Raw genomic sequence first — 23,332 nt, forward strand, 5'->3', positions numbered from 1 at the left:
GTCTCCTGGTTGAAAGTAGCAGTCCCAGCCCATCCTTCACATATTCTATCTTTTGTCCTGCTTTGCTTTTCTTCTTAGCGCTGGTCACTCTCAGACTCTCAATACAAGATTTTTATAACTTGTTTCTTGTCTGGTTTTTGTATGAAAGGTAGGCCCATTGCAGTAGGGGTTTTCATGTGTTTTGCCCACTTTTGTGTTCCTGGCACCAAGAGGAAGTCTTTGCACATGACAGCCACATGACAGCTGTGTGCTGGGAAGTGAAAGTACCACGTGTGATCCACCTTTATGAGCCCCAGGCAAGCCCTTGCAGAACCAGCAGGAGATGAATAAGGAGTGCAGTATTCTTTGAGAGTAAATACTATCCAACAAAACTAAACTACCCCTAAGTCCTCAAATGAACCATCTTCTTTCTCCCTACCACCTTGGCCTCCCCATGAGTGCACATACACACACACATATGTGGGCACACACACTTTCGGACTTATCCTGTACTGTTCTCTATTCCAAGGATGTCTTTCTCCAGCAAATGCTAATCTTTCCAGCAAACTCTTATTTCCCTTTCAGCTCTCAGATGCTGCCATTTCTGGAAAGTCAGCTCAAACTCCCACAGGCTGGCTCAGGACTCTAGAACCCAGGACACAGTGCATGGCCTTGTACTCATTCAACCACTTAGAACTTCCTATTACCACATCTGCCTCCCTTCCTAAGCCAAGCTTCCCTTGACCAGTTTGTTTTTTATTCATGAAGTCTTTGCTAAATCTATTCTAATTATGAGTAAATTTTATATTTCTGTAGCATTCTCCATAGCTACCCCTCCTGAAACAGGAGGAAAGAGGGCAAGGCACAACCTCTAGAAGACTGACACAGCCATAAAACATGACAAAATCTGGCTAGAATCAACCAGGTCCATGATAGTGGAAGCTTTGACTCCCAGTGAACCTTGAACCTCATCACACTCTCATTGCAATACATTATTGTGTGCAATACACACCCATCATGACAGTTCTGAAAGCAAACTGAAAGTGTTAGTCACTTAGTCATGTTCAACTCTTTGCGACCCCATAGACTGTAGCCTGCTTGGAATTCTCCAGGCAAGAATACTGGAGTGGGTAGCCATTCCCTTCTCCAGGAGAATCTTCCCGACCCAGGGATCGAACCTGGGTCTCCTGCATTGCAAGCAGATTCTTTACCATCTGAGCCAGCAGGAAAGCCCTTCAAGACAGTTCTGAGGCCAATCATAAAAGGCCAAAAAGCAGGCGGTGCCCTGATTCCTGGAAATCTCCACCCCTTCCTCAAAATAATTGGAATACTCCTGCCACTCATCAGCCTGTGAGATTACCCAGTCCATAAAAACTAACCCTACCATGTTTTGGGTCTCTCTCACCTTCAGAGATGGCCCACATTCTGTAGAGCATGTTTCTTTCTAAATCTTACCTATCTTCCTATCATTTGTCTCTCACTAAATTCTTTCTGCAATGAGACATCAAGAACCTCAAATTCTCCAGAACACCCTCAACACCTTGCAAATGTCATTTAGTGCGCACAGTGTCTGGTTCATGCTTAGCCGGTCTTTTGCTCCTGTGTAAAACCTGAATGACTGAGGCATCTGTCTGACTTCACACTCTTTCCCTGATACTCAGGTTCCAAAATGTCCTATAACAAGCCTTGGGCAAACCCAAATTTCTCATTTTCCATATCTCAATATAATGCTTTCTTTACACATTCAACAAATGGTGGTCAGATAAAAGGCTCTTTTCATAATAGAAAATGTTGCTTATTCCTTGCAAATTAATAAATAGGCCAGTGCCTGTTCCTTGTCTCTGAGCTAACTGTTAGGCTAAAAATAAACATGTAACATATAGCATTTTTAATAGGATATTAAGATCTGAGATCCCATTCATTCATTTGCTCACTCAATCATTAAGATAAGCCATCTGTTTATTATCATTAGCAATAATTATACTAGTCTTGTGAAGACCAGTCACAGTTCCTGCAGTCAGATAGCTTGCAGTCTAGAGAGATAAAGGATGTAAATAAAAGAATATAAATACAGAAGACAATGAGATTAACGGAGATAAAGGGTGTAAGATGAAATTGAGGTGTCTGAGAAAAGACTATTTCTTTTTTTTTTTTTTTTGGTTTCTTTTTTTAAATTTAAATTTATTTATTTTAATTGGAGGCTAATTACAATATTGTATTGGTTTTGCCATACATCAACATGAATCTGCCATGGGTGTACACGTGTTCCCCATCCTATCCCTCTGGGTCATCCCAGTGCACCAGCCCCAAAGGATATGTTTGCTACAGAGCCTTGGAAGGAGAGCCAGTTGTATGATGGACAGTACAATGTTAAAGGGAAGAGTGAGATGTTTATTTTAAGTGATGGGAATTCAACAGAGAAACTTAAGATATCCAAAGGTGTATTGTCCTCTGCCCTTTCCTTAAGAGATAATTTAATGACTCTTCTTTGGGATGTAGACTAAGAATGCTGCTTGACATATCAGTAAACAAAGGATATTGCAGCCATCAGACACTACACCCACCCCCAGCAATGTACCTTGATGTACTCAGGATGAGAAAACACAGGATGCTGGCCCCAGCGAGCTGAGGTACACATCAAGGGAATGATTTCAGTGAGCCCAGGTTCTTGCATCTTCCCACACTTAGAGAAGTGCTAAATGCATGATTAATTAACAGTAATCTTTTTCTGTTCCAACTACCTGGACTTTGTTGTAAAAACACGTATAGATCATATCTCCTCCCTTACCTCTTCAGAGCAATCTCACAGAGCTATCTGAGTGGCTGGGTTTATATTCTCAGAATGTTTGCTGAATAACACATAATTCTCAAGTTTTAGATTATGTATTTTTTCATTCTACAAGGGCATCACTCAGCAAAGCTCCCAGTCTCCTAGAGGACTTGGACAAGGGCAAGACAAGGGTGGAAATGAAGCAGAAGGGAAAATGGCAGGGCGCAACCTTTAAAAGAATGACACATAGCCATAGGACATGACAAAAGCTGGTTAGAACCAACTAGGTCCAAGATGGTGGAAGACTTGACTTCCAGTGGACCTTGAGCCTCATCATATGCTCACTGTAATACCCACAAGCGCCATAGTTCCAAGACTAAACACAAAAGGCCAAAAAGTGGGTGGTGGCCCAATTCCTGGAAATCTCCACCCCTTCCCTTAAATAATTGAAATAATCCTCCCAATTACTGGCCTGTGAAATTACCCAGCGCATAAAACTAACCACATCGTATTTTGGGACCTCTCACCTTCTGAGATGGCCCACACTCTACGGAGTGTGTTTCTCTCTAAATAAATCCATATCTTACTCATCACTTTGTCTCTCATTGAATTCTTTCTGTGGTGAGACATCAAGAACTTCCAATTCACTAGGAACAGAGAGAAGAGGCATAGTCTGAAAACAGACCCCACTCTCAATATTTTAATATATCTCCTTATAGAAATGATCACAGGAAAAAAAAAAAACCCTGTTTTTTTTTTTTTTTTTGAACTCTGAAATAAGAATATAAAATTCCACCCCCCAAAGGCCTATGATAATGGATTCCTCCAACTTTGACATAACTTTTAAATATTGAAACAAATTCTTCATAAGATAAATGAATATTATAAAGTTTAATTTCTGGGCAAATACATAAATAAAGTCCCATGGATTTTTGTGAAATGACATGCAACATGTAACCTTAAAAATAACAGCAAATCACAGAATCTCAAAGAGCAAACAAATAAATACATATGCTGCAAGAGTGGACCCCAATGAGGATAGACAGATAAATAAATCAGTAGGCTAACAAAAGTAGTAGGGAAAATGTGCATTGATTTTTCTTTTGCTTCTGGTGGATATGGCTGGTTAAGAATCATTTGCATTGTAAATATTTTTGTTTCTGCACTAAGTGTCTGCTTCTTGCCACTGTGGAGTCTCTGCTCACCTGCATGCTTGCATGCTGGGGCTAAGGTGAATACCTTCTCCTCTTTGTTTGCCCGCCTTGTCCTGTTGAATAATTCACTGCTTGATGCAGGAATTTCCAGGGATGCAGAACTGGGAGCTGGGGGCAGTGGTAAAGCCCAGGAATGCCAACTTCTTGCCTCTAACTACAGCTCCTGCCCAGTGCTAATCTCAGGCCCTAGCCCAGGGGGCAGCCACTCCCCAGTATTCTATATGAACACAAGCAGTTTTACAAGCCTCAGAGCTTGGCCTCCCCACCTCCACTCCCCTCCCCATGCTCCTGCCAGCCTCATATAGTGTGAAATGCCTTAAAAATTAGAACAATTTATAGGGAATCATGTTGACAGACAGGAAAGGCTGTCAAAAGCAACAACAACAACAAGAAATCGTGCAGAGTATGCCAAGTCCCCAGCACCACCAACTGCATATGCAGAACAGAAAGAGTCTTCAGTGAAATTTGGGAATATGCCTTTTATGTTTCAGTTAAACACATGAGGATGCGCTGAAATGTCTGCACCTCTCACCTGGACAGGTCAGTCAGAGAGGGATCAGGTGACACCTGGGCACCAGAATTTAAATCAGGACTTCTGTTGAAGAAGCATTTGCCAACAGCTGGCTGAGTGCCAGGCTGGGGACTGTATGGAGATGCAATGATGAATCCTTGGGAACTTCCCAGCCTACTGGGGAAGAGGCAAGCAGACAGGCAAGCACCAAACATTGGGGTCAGGTATAGGGTCAGAGGAATGTACGAGAGGTCTGAGGGTCACAGTGGAATCACAGAGTGGTGGACAGAGAGGGCAGCACCTTGAGATGAATGGGGGAGAAAGAAGGGCACGTACCTTGCAGTGTGGGTGGAGCCCAGAGCTCAGGGCAAGAAGAGAAGGAAACTGAGAGGCAGGTTGGAAGCCAGATCATGGGCAGCCTCTGATACCCGGCTAGTGACCACCATGGACAGCCGATGCAAAGCAGTGATCAGAAAGGTCTAACTCACAGAGACCTATGATCATGGTGTCCCTAAAAAAGAAGCAGATGGGAAGCCTGCTAAATTCTGACCTGATCTGTGTGAGCATAAGACTCAGGAAATCAACTATATGCCAATAAAAATTTTTTTCAAAAAGTGAACGCGTTCAAAGAGGGACAACAGCTAAACGGCCGCCTGTCACTGGCAGAATTATTGTCTCTGCAGCTATTGCCCTTCAGAGATCTATCATAGCATTTAATCTTGAAGAATAGAATATGTGTCCATAAAAAGAAAAAAAAAAAATTCTAGGTCTACTAAACAAAGTCTGCCTTGAATGACCCAAGCAGAAAGTCCCCCACCAATCAACCAATTCCCAGATATGTCAGGTAACAGACTCAGAACCCCTCAAATGAAGGAGAATCTGAGTGCTCTTGAGGAAGGATTCCTCTATCCTGCCAAAAATTAATACTGTTCTTCTCTCTCTCAGCCTGCCCAAAAGGAACCCATGGCCACTTACCAGGGTGACTGTGAACTGGAGAAAGTGAAATAATCAGACTTTGGGAGTTTATTGGACACTGGTTCGAACCTAACACTCATTCCAGAAGACCCAAAACGTCGCTCTGGGTCACCAACAGAGTAACCACTTATGGAGGTCAAGCAAACACTGGATCTTGGCTAAGTGCCAAGCCCTGAACTGCTCAGGTTCACCTTACAAGGAGCCCGGTGGGCCTGCAACCTTGTCCTCTGGTTACTTTCCCAATTCCAGAATGCGTAATTGGAGCAGACATACCCAGGATCTGACAGGATTCCCAAACTGATTCCCTGATCCATGGAGTAGTTCAGTTCAGTCACTCAGTCGTGTCTGACTCTTTTTTCTACATCCCTGATAATGAAGACCACCAGACGTAGTTTGCTTTCAGCTGGCAACGCCAGATATACACCTTCATTGTCCCACCTCAGTTCAGTTCAGTTCAGTTCAGTCGCTCAGTCGTGTACGACTCTTTGCGACCCCATGAATCACAGCACACCAGGCCTCCCTGTCCATCAACATCTCCCGGAGTTCACTCAGACTCACGTCCATCGAGTCAGTGATGCCAACCATCCATCTCATTCTTGGTTGTCCCATTTTCCTCCTGCCCCCAATCCCTCCCAGCATCAGAGTCTTTTCCAATGAGTCAACTCTGCATGAGGTGGCCAAAGTACTGGAGTTTCAGCTTTAGCATCATTCCTTCCAAAGAAATCCCAGGGTTGATCTCCTTCAGAATGGACTGGTTGGATCTCCTTGCAGTCCAAGGGACTCTCAAGAGTCTTCTCCAACACCACAGTTCAAAAGCATCAATTCTTCAGCGCTCAGCCTTCTTCACAGTCCAACTCTCACATCCATACATGACCACAGGACAAACCATAGCCTTGACTAGATGGACCTTAAGTCGGCAAAGTAATGTCTCTGCTTTTGAATATACTATTTAGGTTGGTCATAACTTTTCTTCCAAGGAGTAAACGTTCTTTAGTTTCATGGCTGCAGTCACCATCTGCAGTGATTTTGGAGCCCCAAAAAATAAAGTCTGACACTGTTTCCACTGTTTCCCCATCTATTTCCCATGAAATGATGGGACCAGATGCCATGATCTTCATTTCCTGAATGTTGAGCTTTAAGCCAACTTTTTCACTCTCCTCTTTCACTTTCATCAAGAGGCTTTTTAGCTCCTCTTCACTTTCTGCCATAAGGGTGGTGTCATCTGCATATCTGAGGTTATGGATATTTCCCCCGGCAATCTTGATTCCAGCTTGTGCTTCTTCCAGTCCAGCGTTTCTCATGATGTACTCTGCATATAAGTTAAATAAGCAGGGTGACAATATACAGCCTTGACGTACTCCTTTTCCGATTTGGAACCAGTCTGTTGTTCCCTGTCCAGTTCCAACTGTTGCTTCCTGACCTGCATACAGATTTCTCAAGAGGCAGGTCAGGTGGTCTGGTATTCCCATCTCTTTCAGAACTTTCCACAGTTTATTGTGATCCACACAGTCAAAGGCTTTGGCATAGTCAATAAAGCAGAAATAGATGTTTTTCTGGAACTCTCTTACTTTTTCCATGATCCAGCCGATGTTGGCAATTTGATCTCTGGTTCCTCTGCCTTTTCAAAAACCAGCTTGAACATCAGGGAGTTCATGGTTCACGTATTGCTGAAGTCTGGCTTGGAGAATTTTGAGCATTACTTTACTAGCAAGTGAGATGAGTGCAATTGTGCAGTAGTTTGAGCATTCTTTTGCATTGCCTTTCTTTGGAATTGGAGTGAAAACTGACCTTTTCCAGTCCTGTGGCCACTGCTGAGTTTTCCAAATTTGCTGGCATATTGAGTGCAGCACTTTCACATCATCATCTTTCAGGATTTGAAATAGCTCCACTGGAATTCCATCACCTCCACTAGCTTTGTTCATAGTGATGCTTTCTAAGGCCCACTTGACGTCACTTTCCAAGATGTCTGGCTCTAGATTAGTGATCACATCATCATGATTATCCGGGTCGTGAAGATCTTTTTTGTACAGTTCTTCTGTGTATTCTTGCCACCTCTTCTTAATATCTTCTGCTTCTGTTAGGTCCAGACCATTTCTGTCCTTTATTGAGCCCATCTTTGTATGAAATGTTCCCTTGGTATCTCTAATTTTCTTGAAGAGATCTCTAGTCTTTCCCATTCTATTCTTTTCCTCTATTTCTTTGCATTGATTTCTGAAGAAGGCTTTCTTATCTCTTCTTCCTATTCTTTGGAACTCTGCATTCAGGTGCTTATATCTTTCCTTTTCTCCTTTGCTTTTCACCTCTCTTCTTTTCACAGCTATTTGTAAGGCCTCCCCAGACAGCCATTTTGGTTTTTTGCATTTCTTTTCCATGGGGATGGTCTTGATCCCTGTCTCCTGTACAATGTCATGAACCTCATTCCATAGATCATCAGGCACTCTATCAGATCTAGGCTCTTAAATCTGTTTCTCACTTCCACTGTGTAATCGTAAGGGATTTGATTGAGGTCATAACTGAATGGTCTAGTGGTTTTCCCTACTTTCTTCAATTTGAGCCTGAATTTGGTAATAAGGAGTTCATGATCTGAGCCACAGTCAGCTCCTGGTCTTGTTTTTGTTGACTCTATAGAGCTTCTCCATCTTTGGCTGCAAAGATGATAATCAACCTGATTTCGGTGTTGACCATCTGGTGATGTCCATGTGTAGAGTCTTCTCTTGTGTTGTTGGAAGAGGGTGTTTGCTATGACCAGTGCATTTTCTTGGCAAAACTCTATTAGTCTTTGCCCTGCTCCATTCCACATTCCAAGGCCAAATTTGCCTGTTACTCCAGATGTTTCTTGACTTCCTACTTTTGCATTCCAGTCCCCTATATTGAAAAGGACATCTTTTTTGGGTGTTAGTTCTAAAAGGTCTTGTAGGTCTTCATAAAACCGTTCAACTTCAGTTTCTTCAGCATTACTGGTTGGGGCATAGACTTGGATAACTGTGATATTGAATGGTTTGCCTCGGAGATGAACAGAGATCATTCTGTCGTTTTTGAGATTGCATCCAAGTACTGCATTTCGGACTCTTTTGTTGACCATGATGGCTACTCCATTTCCTCTGAGGGATTCCTGCCCGCAGTAGTAAGGATGTAACAACTCTCCAGCCCTACATTACAGTTTAGTCCCAGGGACCCTGATCATCTTTCTCTTCCATAGGACACACTGGTCTATTACACTGATGACATTTGCTGACTGGACCCAATGAGCAAGATGTAGAAACCAATCCAGACACATTGGTAAAACACTTATATGCTAGAGCACGATAAATAAATCCCATGAAAATTCAGGGTCTGTCCACTTCAATAACAGTTATAGGGGTGCAGTGATTGAGGGCATGGTGAGCTGTCCCTTCTAAAGTGAGGGGATACGCTGTTGCATCCAATGCCCCTACTAACAAAGAAAAGGTGCCATACCTAGAGGGACCTCTTTGGATTTTGGAGGCAACAAAGGTATGTTACTCTAGTTCAGTGACCCCAAGGCTGCTAGTTTTGAGTGAAGCTTTGTACAAAGAAGGCGCTACAACAGGTCCAGCTGCTGGGCAAGCTGCTCTGATATTTGGGCCACATAACCCAGTGAGTCAATCATGCTAGAGTGTCACTGGTGGATAGAGATGCTGTTTGGAGACTTTGTTAGGACCTTTATATGAATCACAGATTAAGCCTTTAAGATTGTGGAGTAAGGCTCTGCCATCACCTATGGATAACTATTCTCCTTTCGAGTAATGGCTTTTGGACCACTACTGAGTCTTAGTGGAGACTCAATGCTTAACTGGGCCACCAAACTACCATCTGACCTAAGCTGTCCATCACAGCCTGGGTGTTGTCTGACTCACCAAACTGTGAAGTAGGGTGTACACAGTAGGATTCCATCATCAAGTTTTCAAGTACAAATTGGCACTTACCAAGAGCATTGCCAGTGACTGAACAGGAAGGCATTTGCCATCTGCCTCTACTGAGATTGCTGCTATCGCTGGTGCCCTTCGCCAACCCCTGAGGGAGTGCAGGGTGGAGTGAGGCACTCTGTGCTCCAGGGAATCTGGTGGGACAGGTCTTTAGATAGTTGGATGTTTTTAGGAACAGATTTTATGATCTCAATCCTTGCATCTCCTCATATCTGAAAGTGAAAAGTGAAAGTGAAGTCGCTCAGTTGTGCCCGACTCTTTGCAACCCCATGGACTGTAGCTACCAGGCTCCTCTGTCCATGGGATTTTCCAGGTGAGAGTGCTGAAGTGGGTTGCCATTTCCTTCTCTGGGGGATCTTCCCAACCCAGCGGTGGAACCCAGGTCTCCTGCACTGCAAGCAGACGTTTATGGTCTGAGCCACCAGGGAAGTCTCATATCTATCTCATTTCTAGAGAAGCACTAAATCCCTTCATGGTGACATCAGACCCTCACGACTAACAAAACACCTATGTGAATTGAGTGCTTCATGGTATTAAACTCCCCCTTCACCAAAACCTTATATATTGACTTTCCCCACTGCTGCTTTGGAGCAGTCAGTCTCTCAGAGCTATCCTCATTTTGCCCCAAATAAAGCTTAACTCACAATTCTCAAGTTGTACAGCTTTTTTAGTGGACAAAGTGCAAGCGGTATAGACAAGATTGGGCTCCTTACCTGCCACACCTTAATCCCAGGCCTGATCAAACTCTTAATTCAATGTAATATATCACTCCTACAACAAAAGGATCACCTCATCTCTGAAAACATGATGCCCCTGGATAGGGAAAACTTGGCATCCACCCTCAGGGGTACTGGTGGGTGGACAGCTGTGTAAAAGCCAAAGGTACAATGGGCTGAATTCATACTTAGCAAATTACCATTGCTCATGGTCACGTACATGGACACTGGGACTTGAAGGCCCCTTTAATGACAGATTAATACAGTGAAATTGAAATACTCAAGCTTCTGGGAGTTTGCCCTGTTCCACACAGCACTCCCTGCATAGTTGATTTAATGCTGTGGCTGGAAGGCCTTCGGCATGATATATTAATTTATTGGCATTTAGATTTATGGGCTTCAAGACATGCTAAGTGAATATAATTAAAGTTAGCCAACCTGACCCTTGCTGTTCTCAAGCCTATAAGACAGTTGAGAGAATTTATATTTCTCTGCAAGCATGGGAGTGTGTTGGAACCAACTCAGTTTTGGGGAGACTGTTTTGCTTCCTTCAGTCAGGCGGGAAGAAGGAAACAGCATATATTAGCCACATTGTAAAGCCCTTATTTAAGTTCAGAGGTACTTTCCTGGCTTACTCTGTAGGTTGGATAATGTACTGAGCTTTTAAAGACTGCCAGATAGGCAATGATAAAAAAGAACAGGTTTCCAGCTGAATTGGCTGGCAGAAACTGCATCACTAAACCACTGATAGCAACTACTTTAAGAACAACTTTAAAGGGCCTAAAGCATAAAACAAGAGGACTCACAAACAGGATAAAATTTAAAAAGGGAAGGTAGACTTAGAGAAGTAAGTTAACAACAAAACAACATCATTACAAAACTAATAGTACATTAGAAACCCTGAGAAATGAATAAAACCACTGATTTTAATTGCTCCTTTGCAGGAAAAGCTTGAGAAGATATTTATTTAACAACACACAAACTATTTCTATGTGCCAACACTGTTCTAATCCCTTTATCAAAATCAACTCTTCATCTTCATTACAGTCATATGAGATAAAGACAACTATTACTTCTGCTTACCAAAGAAGGAAAATTAGGCACAGAGAGGTTTAGCATCTTGTCCAAGGTCACACAGCTAACATGCAGCTGTCTGGTTTTAAGAGTAAACAACTCCATTATGATGAACAATAATAAAATCAAACAAAAATTCATTAACATAATAATCAGTGTCATCTGCATATGACTTGCTCTGGGCCGAGCATGGTTTTAAGAGCTCTACCTATATTAAGATTTTTATTTCTAGAAACTTTCCTATGAAACAAGCACACCATCCTGACTATAATGCGGCTCAGGGAGGTTAAGCAACTGGATAGTGAAAACAGATGAAAAGCAGAAAGATAACAAAAGAAATAATCATGAGGGAAAAGACAAAAGCAATCAAAACACTTCCCAAAATATGGACCATGTAATTATTCCAAAGCAGTCTCTGAAATTCAGGGGGAAAATAATCTACATATTAAAAAAGCACATTTTAACCCAGGAAATATAAACAAAGCACAAAATGTTGAAATATCTTATATTCTAGTTAACTATTACAACTAAAAGGAAAAAAGAAAGAATTTTTCAAGCATCCTGACAGACAATAAATAATCTAGAAAGATAAAAAATATACATCTGGTATAAAATTTCTCCATGGTAACAGTAATGTCAAGTTAACAGAGCAACATCTACAAGTCCTGAAATAAAAAAGCGTAGGCTACTCAGCCAAGATATCACATAGGGTTAAAAGCCAAGACATCTTTTTAAATCGCTTAGGAAATAGGTTAATATATGCAATCATGATAACCTCAGAGATTATCAAATCCAAAAATCTTTATTCAAGAAAACATTTTACAAAAAATCTGGACAATTAAGGCAGAGAATTAAAGGATCTGGACCCAGTGTTTACAACAGTATTATTCAAAATAGCCAAGATATGGAAGCAACCTAAGTGTCCATCAACAGATGAATGGATAAAGAAGATGCTGTACACACACATATTACACATACACAACAGAATATTACTCAGCCATAGAAAGAATGAAATCCTGCCATGTGCAACAATATGGATGGACTTAAAGGCATTGTGTGTGCTTAGTCACTCAGTTGTGTCCAATTCTTTGCGACCCCCATAGACTAGTCCGCCAGGCTCCTCTGTCCATGGAGATCCTCCTGGCAAGAATACTGGAGTGGGTTGCCATACCCTCCTCCAGGGGATCTTCTCAACTCAGGGATCAAAGCCAGGACTCCCACATTGCCACCAGAGAACCATTAAGGGCATTATGCCAAGTGAAATACATCAGGCAGAGAAAGATAAATACAGTATGATGTAACTTCCATGTGGAATCTATAAAATTCAACAAACTAGAAAATATTAACAGAAAAGAAACAGACTCAGAACAAACTAGTGGCTACCCTGTGGAAAGAGGGAAGGAGAAGGGGCAATACAGGGGTAGGGGATGAAGAGGTACATACTATTGTGTATAAAATAAGCTACAAGGATGTATTGTACAACATGGGGAATATATGGATTATAAACTTTAAAAATTGTGAATTATTATACTGTACATCTATAACAAACAATATTGTATATCACATGGAACAACAGACTGGGTCAAAATTGGGAAAGGAGTATGTCAAGGCTACATATTGTCATTCTGCTTATTTAACTTCTATGTAGAGTACATCATACAAAATGTCTGGCTGGATGAAGCAAGCTGAAATCAGATTGCCAGGAGAAATATCAATAACCTCAGATATGCAGATTACATCACCCTATTGCAGAAAGAGAAGAGGAATTAAAGAGCCTCTTAATGAAGGAGAAAGAGAAGAGTGAAAAAGCTGGCTTAAAACTCAACATTCAAAAAATGAAGATCATAGTATCCAGTCCCATCACTTCATGGCAAATAGATGGGGAAACAATGGAAACAATGACAGACTTTATTTTCCTGGGCTCCAAAATCACTGCAGATGGTGAAACTGCAGCCATGAAATTAAAAGACACTTGCGCTTTGGAAGAAAAGCTATGACAAACCTAGACAGTATATTGAAAAGCAGAGACATTACTTTGCCAACAAAGGTCCATATACCCAAAGCTATGGTTTTTCCAGTAGTCATGAATGTATGTGGACCATAAAGAAGGCTGAGCAACAAAGAATTGGTGCTTTTGAACTGTGGTGTTGGAGAAGACTCTTGAGAGTCCTTTTGACTGCAAGGACATCCAACCAGTCCATCCAAAAGGAGATCAGTCCTGGGTGTTCATTGGAAGGACTGATGCTGAAGCTGAAACTCCAATACTTTGGGAAACTGATGCAAAGAGCCAACTTATTGGAAAAGACCCTGATGCTGGGAAAGATAGAAGGCAGAAGGAGAAGGGGATGACAGTGGACAAGATGGTTGGATGTCATCACCAACTCAATGGACATGAGTTTGAGCAAGCTCCAGGAGATGGTGAAGGACAGGGAAGCCTAGCATGCTGCAATCCACGGGATTGCAAAGAGTCCACGGCTGAGTGACTAAACAACAAATAACATATATTATTGTACATCAACTATATTTCCATCAAAAAGAATAATAAAGAAAAATAAATAAAGAATTTGGAAATGGAAAAATTATTTAAAATCTGGAGGTCAGCAATGAATCTGTTTACATCTACAGGCAACACTCAACAACTATAGGAATTTTGCTTACTGAATAAGAATATTGTATGTCCGGATAATATTAAAAATAAGTAACAGAAAGGTACAAGAGGATATACAGGACAAAATGTAAATAATACTGACATTTTCATCTTAGCATGGAGTTAGCCAATACTGTATAAAACAGAGAAACATAGCTAAACACTATTTCATCCTCTCAATTGTTTTCATAATCTCTCTCTTTTAAACTTGAAGGTATTTTCTTACTTTGTTTCCTCTGACTGCCTTTGTTTATTCTTGGGCAACAATAAATAATAATTAAACCAGGTACCCTCCACTGAACATTCATTCTGCACCAGGCATCATGGCCACCCACCCCTGCAGCTGCACAGCAAGTGCAAGAGATGGATGATGGGCAGCAGAGAACAGACCAAGGCTGAGGGTGTGACAGGCCCCGCCCTCAAATGCAGACTTGGAGGAGCCAATCATTCTGAGGCCACTACTGGGCTTCCATAACCTCTGCCCTCCTCCATCCTAACAGAGCTGGTCAGCTGACAGCCACAAGAAGTGTCATCTGAAGAAGGAGTAGTGGGCCTGGCATCAGGGAACAGTCAGTCCTGTTGGGTCAAATCGTGTTCACTGAACTAAGAAGAATGCAATGCACTTTTCAAAATTTCCATAAAGGAGTATTATTACACTTGGTAAGGGTGCATGTATGTAAAACAAGGTAGAAAATAAAAATAATTGCATGCATGCCCAGTTGAGGCAAATTTTGGACCAAAGATAACAAAGAGACCAAAAAATGCAACTGCCACTTCTGAAGAGCCTGGAGCAAAAACAGGATGTTGGGAGCAAAAACAGGGTACTGTGCATGCCCCCTGCACTCAACACCACCAGAGCTGGGGGCAAATCACCTAAGCCACCCCTCCAGCCCCAACCCTGAACACACCCCTATCCTAACCCCATAGAAGGAGCCAGCTTGCCCCCACTCAGCCAGTGAGTGAGCAAGGGAATCTGCTGCTTCTTGCTCCTACCTGCTGCAGTAGGGACCTCAGTAGAGCCTTGCCTGAAGAAAAAAAAAAAAAAAATCCTAACGTCAAGCACTGCTTGTATTTAAAGATCTTCAACATACAACCTATGGTGAAGGCTAGACTCCTGGTGAAGCTAAGCAGTGCTCACTGAGCTGCCAGGGTGCAGAACTGGGGGTGAGGGGTAAAGAAAAGTCTACTCTGACCTCCTAGGGACACAGAGTGCCTAGTGCCTACTATATATAAAATAGGTAACCAACAAGGCAGTGGCACCCCACTCCAGTACTCTTGCCTCTAAAGTCCCATAGATGGAGGAGCCTGGAGGGCTGCAGTCCATGGGGTCACTGAGGGTCGGACATGACTGAGCGACTTCACTTTCACTTTTCACTTTCATTTTACATTGGAGAAGGAAATGGCAACCCACTCCAGCATTCTTGCCTTGAGAATCCCAGGGACGGGGGAGCCTGGTGGGCTGCCGTCTATGGGGTGGCACAGAGTCGGACCCGACTGAAATGACTTAGTAGTAGTAACCAAAAAGGACCTACTGTATAGCACAGGGAACTCTGCTCAATATCTTGTAATTACCTATAATGAAAAAAAAATCTGAAAACATATACAAAACTAGAAAATAATTTTATTTACATACAACTGGTCTATATATACAACTTCCCAGGTGGGCACTAGTGGCAAAGAACCCACTTCTCAATGCAAGAGATGTGAGAAAGTTGGGTTCAATCCTTCATTTGAAAAGAGCCTCTGGAGGAGGACATGGCAACCCACTCCAGTATTTTTGCCTGAAGAATCTGGAAAGTATACATATATGTATATGTATATGTATATATATATATATATACATTCATACCACCCCACTCCAGTACTCTTGCCTGGAAAGTCCCATGGATGGAGGAGCCTGGTGGGCTGCAATCCATGGGGTCACGAAGAGTCGGACACGACTGAGCGACTTCCCTTTCACTTTTGACTTTCATCCATTGGAGAAGGAAATGGCAACCCACTCCAGTGTTCTTGCCTGGAGAATCCCAGGGATGGGGGAGCCTGGTGGGCTGCCATCTATGGGGTCACACAGAGTCGGACACGACTAAAGTGAATTAGCAGCAGCAGCAGCATACATTCATACATATATATAATTGAAAATAATTAAATAAAAATAAGTACATATCTTCCAACCTTTTCTATAACTGAATATAATTTCTGTCTCAAGCCTCCATCCTGTCAATTCCAGAAAAGACTAATCATATGTATTTTATGTATATGAGGCTTTTTCTCCCCAGTGTGCTTACTCTGTTGCTCACCAGGGCAGTGTCTGAGCTCTGAAAATTTATAAATCCCACCCAGGCCTGAATGGATGGTGTCTGGTCCCAGACTATGGCCCTCAGAGATGCTGACAGCTGCTGAGCTGACCAGCACCCAGCCTGTCTCTTTCCTACCGGAATGAGAAGGTGCTTTCCCACCCAGGCTCCAGGCTCCCCTCTCCAGAACATCTTCTCCCCATCCAGTGGGTATCCCTTCTTGGCTCCTTCTGCCCCATTCTGGAACATCCCATGGATTTCCCAGGCCCTCTCAGCCTAGACCCTTCTGTGACCAGGTCTACTCTATGTATCAGGCTGAGGGAAGGTGGGAAGGAGGGGGCTTAGAGGGATTCACTGCCTCCCAAGCTGGTAAAGCAGAGAAGGCAATGGCAACCCACTCCAGTACTCTTGCCTGGAAAATCCCAAGGACGGAGGAGCCTGGTAGGCTGCAGTCCATGGGGTCGCTAGGAGTCAGACACAACTGAGAGACTTCACTTTCACTTTTGACTTTCATCCATTGGAGAAGGAAATGGCAACCCACTCCAGTATTCTTGCCTGGAGAATCCCAGGGACGGGGGAGCCTGGTGGGCTGCCATCTATGGGGTTGCACAGAGTCAGACACAATTGAAGCGACTTAGCAGCAGCAGCAGCAGCAAGCTGTTAAAGAATCCGCCTGTATTGCGGGAGACCTGGGTTCGATCCCTGGGTTGGGAAGATCCCTTGGACAAGGGAAAGGCACTCCAGTGTTCTGGCCTGGAGAATTCCATGGACTGTGTTGTCCATGGGCTTGCAAACAGTCGGATATGACTGAGCAACCTTCACTCACTCACTTGAGCCCCCTCTACCTGCCAAGGCTCAGGAAGAAGACCAAGATCTTCCTATCCCTGCAGTGCCACATTTATCTGAGGTGGCTGCTGCCCCTTCACCCCAGGAGCCTGCAGCCAAGTATCTTTTTCATTTGTCCATTGTTGCTTCTTTTTCCACAGTAGGTAAGTGGGTCCAACCCTCTTCAAAGTCAAGAGCTGAGATGGGAGGAGAGTGTTCTAAATTCTAAAAGGAAGATTACCAAGAATGAAAGCTACATTTGTTACCATGTCAAAATATCACCACCCACTTCCATTCAACATCAATGTGGGCAGACAGCCACAGGCAGGCAGAAACACACAGGCAGAGACGTGCCTCTGTGCTCAAAGAAATGGGCTTTGGTTTCTGGAAAACTCTTCCCGTGCCACTGCCTGCATGCTTCCACGGCTGCAGAACCTGCAAGGTCTCACTGTCCTGGCTGGTGTGGATCCTCCCACTCCCTGATGCAACTGCCTTAGGAAAGAGTCCGGGCACTGAGTACCCAGAACTGCCCTAGGCATCTGAGATCCTGCTCCAGTCTGAGGTTGTCGTGGATTCCCTAAGGAGTCCTGGGCAGCCAGGCAGCAACTAGCCTCTGGAAGCAGAAACTGAGATCCAGCAGCTTACACACAGATGGGGCATGATGGACTCTGGAGACCAAAATCACACCTGAGTCAACCAGCCCTGCTTTAGGAGACAGTGGGCCAGTCACTCCACAGTCACCATGCAACGTTACCACCTCTCCTGGCATCACCTTAGCACAGAGGATGACTAGTCTATGGCAAACTGAGTGAAAAGATTTCCCTTCACAGCTGTTGCTGCACCTGTATACCTCTTTCCCCACCCCTCTCAACTGGGTTCCAGTAATGAGCACATTCCCCTTCTAAACTGATAGTCGCTCAGTCGTGTCTGCATCTTTGCGACCCCATAGACTGTAGCCCACCAGGCTCCTCTGTCCATGGCTCCTCTGTCCGGGATTCTCCAGGCAAGAATACTGGAGTGGGTTGCCATTCCCTTCTCCAGGAGATTTTCCTAACCCAGGGATGAAAGCTGCGTCTCCTGCATTGCAGGTGGGATGTTTACCATCTGAGCCAAAAGGGAAGATGCTTTCCCTTCTAAACAAGGGTGGAATTGGTTCTGGGGTAGTGGGGGCTCCTTCCTGGAAGGGAAGTGTCCTGCCCAGGGGCCAGCAGTCCTGGAGATGCCCATGGGGTGGTGGTCCTGGAGGCCCCACACCCTCTTCCAAGGGCAGCAGTGCAGGTGGCATTCAGGGACAAAGCACAGACTCAGCCTCAGACATGGGCTCAGACCTGGCCCAGCTGGGAATCTGTTTCCAAAGGGAGCCATGCTTGCTAAAGCCACAACCTCCATCTGACCATGTCCTGCTCACAGGGCCAGCAGGGGTCAAGCAAAGAAGCAGGACATTATCACCCTGGCGCCTCGATGGAAACAGGGCCTTCCAGGCATCTTATCTCCCCCAGCCCTTCTGTTTTAGGTGGAAGAGGTCATAAAGGGCAGCCAGTTTCTTCTTCACGATTTTGGCATCTCGAGGTTGGGGACGTGCTCACACTCACCCTCTCTATAGCCAGTTCTATCCACTTCATGCCCCCAGGCCTTCCATAACCCTAACCCTAACCATCAGCATAACCAGGTGGCTCAACCCCATTCTTTGTATCTTTATTCTACAGACTCTTCAAGTGTGGGGTATCCACAAAGCATGATTATTTTTGGAACAGTTCTTACTCTATGTTGAGGACTCCTAATTCCAAAGATGAATTACAGAATTCCCTTGAAAAATTCCTCAACAACCATTTCAAAGCTTGGGCCATCATCCTGTTTACAAGCAGATACCGGCAGGTTTACATGGTGTCTGGCAGAGGGGGAGGCTGGTGGTTGAACAGCCGGTGTGTCAGGCCTCAGTTCAGTTGCTCAATGTCCGACACTTTGCAACCCCATGGACTGCAGCACGCCAGGCTTCCCTGTCCATCACCAACAACTTTTGGAGCTTACTCAAACTCATGTCCACTGAGTTGGTGATGCCATCCAACCATCTCATCCTCTGTTGTCCCCTTCTCCTCCCGCCTTCAATCTTTCCCAGCATCAGGGTCTTTCCAATGAGTCAGTTTTTCACATCAGGTGGCCAAAATATTGGGGTTTCAGTTTCAGCATCAGTCCTTCCAATGAATATTCAGGACTGATCTCCTTTAGGATGGACTGGTTGGATCTCCTTGCAGTCTAAGAGACTCTCAAGAGTCTTCTCCAACACTGCAGGTCAAAAGCATCAACTCCTCAGTGCTCAGCTTTCCATACACTCTCACATCCATACACGACTACTGGAAAAACCATAGCTTTGACTAGATGGACCTTTATTGGCAAAGTAATGTCTCTGCTTTTTAACATGCTTTCTGGGTGTGTCATAGCTTTTCTTTCAAGAAGCAAGTGTCTTTTAATTTCATGGCTGCAGTCACCATCTGCAGTAATTTCGGAGGCCCCCAAAATAAAGTCTCTCACTGTTTCCATTGTTTCTCCATCTTTTTGCCATGAAGTGATGGGACTAGATGTCATGATCTTAATTTTCTGAATGTTCAGTTTTAAGCCGACTTTTTCACTCTCCTCCTTCATTTTCATCAAGAGGCTCTTTAGTTCTTCTTCACTTTCTGCCATAAAGGTGGTGTCATCTGCATATCTGAGGTTATTGATATTTCTCCCGGCAACCTTGATTTCAGCCTGTGCTTCATCCAGCCCAGTGTGTCTCATGATGTACTCTGCATATAAGTTAAATAAGCAGGGTGACAATAGACAGTCTTGATGTACTCCTTTTCCTATTTGGAACCAGTCTGTTGTTCCATGTCCAGTTCTAACAGTTCCTTACTCACCTGAATACAGATTTCTCAGGAGGCAGGTCAGGTGGTCTGGTATTTCCATCTCTTGAAGAATTCTCAACAGTTTGTTTTGATCTACACAGTCAAAGGCTTTGGCACAGTCAATGAAGCAGAAGTGGATGTTTTTCTGGAACTCTCTTGCTTTTTTGATGATCCAGCGGATGTTGGCAATTTGATCTCTGGTTCCTCTGCCTTTTCTAAATCCAGCGTGAACATCTGGAAGTTCATGGTTCACATACTGCTGAAGCCTGGCTTGGAGAATTTTGAGCATTACTTTACTAGCGTATGAGATGAATGCAATGGTGCAGTAGTTTGAGCATTCTTTGGCATTGTCTTTCTTTGGGATTGGAATGAAAACTGACCTTTTCCAGTCCTGTGGCCACTGCTGATTTTTCCAAATTTGCTGGCATATTGAGTGCAACACTTTTACAGCATCATCTTTTAGGATTTGAAATAGCTCCACTGGAATTCCATCACCTCCACTAGCTTTGTTCATAGTAATGCTTCCTAAGTCCAAAGTCCACTTGACTTTGCATTCCAGGAAATCTGGCTCTAGGTGAGTGATCATACCATTGTGGTTATCTGGGTCATGAAGATATTTTTTGTATAGTTCTTCTATGTATTCTTGCCACCTCTTCTTAATATCTTCTGCTTGTTTGGTCCAGACTATTTATGTCCTTTATTGTGCCTGTCTTTGCATGAAATGTTCCCTAATGTATTTCTAATTTTCTTGAAGAGATCTCTAGTCTTTCCCATTCCATTGTTGTCCTTTATTTCTTTGCCTCCCCTCCATGTGCCCTGCCAACTAAGAAGAGAGGTGTTCACAGGAAAGGATGCTCACTGAATCTCTACACAGATATTCTGCATTGTTAGCCCTCTATTACAGATGGGGGCTTCCCTGATTGCTCAGTTGGGAAAGAATCTGCCTGCAATGCAGGAAACCCTGGCTCAGTTCCTGGATAGGGAAGATCTGCTGGAAAAGGGATAGGCTACCCACTCTAGTATTCTTGGGCTTCCCTTGTGGTTCAGCTGGTAAAGAATCTGTCTGCAATGCAGGAGACCAGGCATCAATCCCTCGATTAGGAAGATCCCCTGGAGAAGGGAAAGGCTACCCACTCCAATGTTCTGGCCTGGAGAATTCCATGGACTGTATAGTCCATGGGATTGCAGAGTTGGACACAGCTGAGCGACTTTCACTTTCACAGATGGAGGAACGACATCAGAGAGTAAAACAAATTGGTCAAGGTCCCTGGGAGAGTGAGCAGAAGAGGCCGGACCATGAGGCAGGTCAGCACGTCCCCAAAGCCTGTGAGCGTTATAGACGCCACTGTCCTTCAGGCAACCTTTCCTGTAAGACGCGCTCTCTGAGGGTCACGTGAAGGATGGGGAAGGCGCCAGACATGGAAAGGTGATGGATGTTCCATGGGCATTATCTTGCTCCATCCTCACAGCATCTCCTGCGGTGCGAAAGGAGACTGAGATACAATTCACCTAAGTGACAAGCTGAGGGTCACTTGACCAATCCTCCTTCATCTTTGGGTCCAGGGCTGGGGGGAGGAACAAGAGGAAACAGAACCAGCTTCTGAGCAGTTGCCCTGACACAGCTGAGCACAAAGTGCCCTGCCCCCGGCCCCACGGTGAAGCAACTTTCCAAACCTGCCTGCACAGAAGCCACTGCCTTTGCCCTGCCCCCAGCGTGTGCTGTGGTCCCTGTGGGTGAGGAGGGGCTCCCCTGCTTCCTATCACAAGCTTCTCTTGCTGTCAAACTCTGGGTGCAGCTCTCTCAGGCCGTTCCCACCCCTGCTCAGACCACTGAGGTCTGCCCCTCACTCCTCCACCCCAGCCCTCACTAGCTGTCCCCCAAACACCTCCTGACCATGCCTCCCACAGCCACAGGTCCAGGGATGCCCTCACTGCCCCAGATCACACTCTCAGCTGCCAGTAAAACCATCTGACAACAGTGGCTTTAACAAGACAGAGGATTTGTCCCCTGTCCCATAAGTGAAGTCCATGGGGTGCATTGTCCAAAGCTTCATAGTGACTAGGCCCCCTACCTTTCTGCTCCACTCTCCTTAGCATAGGGTCTTAACTTCTCTAGTAGCCAAATGGACCAAGATGGCTGCAGGAGCTCCAGACATCATACCCAAGTTCCAGGTGGCAACAAGGAGAAGAGGGGGAACCCCACCTGCAGTCAGGGATGATGAATTCACTGGCGCCTGTGACACAGTGCCCAGTTGTGCAGGAGCAGGTTGGCAGAAGGCAGAGGGGAGGTAGGCTTGCCCCAGGAATGGGGCTTTTCCAGACTTGCTGGAGGAAAGCAGAGATGAGAGTGTCCATGGGGATAGGGAAGCAACACTAAAAGGATGCATCACAGAGAACTCTAAGTTGGGTAGGGAGACAGAAAGGGGTGCTGCCTGGGTGGGTGTGGAGCAGGAGGGAGCTGAGGTCACAAAGTGGCTGAGGGGCAGAGAGCTGAGGGAAGGGTTGGAGAGTCTCAATAATATCCAGGATCCAAAGGGATGCAGGCATGGGCCGTGGCCCTACACTCCCAGCGATGGTCTGCAGAGACAAGGAGGCCGAGAAAGCTGAGGCCAGTGTGTATGAGTGTATCGGGCAGATCATCAGGTGAAAGATGACACGCTGAGGAGGTGGCGAGCAGATCCCAGCACAGGTGCAAGGCTCAGGTGACAACACACAGCAGTGACTGGGCCATGGTGACTGGGGCAACAGGAGAGCAGTGGGTGATGGGAGAGGACCTCAGAGTTCTGACTACACACCCCATCTCCACTGGAGGGGAGGACATCAACAGCCCCAGGCAGGAGGGGAGGGATGTTTCCAGGAGGGGTAAGCAAGGGTACAGAAGTGGGCAAGTGAGTGGTGAGCGCTGGAGCACGGCAGAATCCATTCTGGTGGAGAAGCCACCCATGGGGACCAGGTGGATGCCATGGGGCTGGAGGCGTAGAGTTTGACAAAAAAAGATGAGGCTCAGATTGGGCGGGATAGGGGTATCTGGTAAACTGGGCCCAGAGCCCATCTGGGTTCAACAGCACCCCTGAAGCACAAGGAGAACCCCACTCCAGGGCCACATGGCCCGGTTCCATCCATACCCGGCGCCCGAGTTTACAGGGGAAAAGGACCAGCCGTCTTATGTTTTTTAATTCCGAATCTGGTGACCTGAAGTTTCCCGGGACGGGATTTCGGAAGAACCTACAGGAGTCGAAAGGGCAGCATGTCCAGACCCAAGTCACAGAGGGGTATGCGGACAAAAACCAGGCACAGCGCCTCCCCAGCCCTGCAGCCCAGCTTTCCCCCCAACCCGCGCCCGCCTCAGACCTTCCCAAAGCAGGCAACCACTCTCCACTCTCCTGGCCCCACCTCTAGGGACCTAGGGACTCCCAGGAGGGGCGGGCCTGCGGGAAACGCTGGCCGGTTGTCACCGTTCCAGGTCACTGTTCCTCGGAGCCCAGCCCAGGATCTGACTCC

The sequence above is a fragment of the Budorcas taxicolor genome, chromosome 2 (genome assembly GCF_023091745.1).
Source record: "Budorcas taxicolor isolate Tak-1 chromosome 2, Takin1.1, whole genome shotgun sequence".
Taxonomy (NCBI): Eukaryota; Metazoa; Chordata; class Mammalia; order Artiodactyla; family Bovidae; genus Budorcas; species Budorcas taxicolor.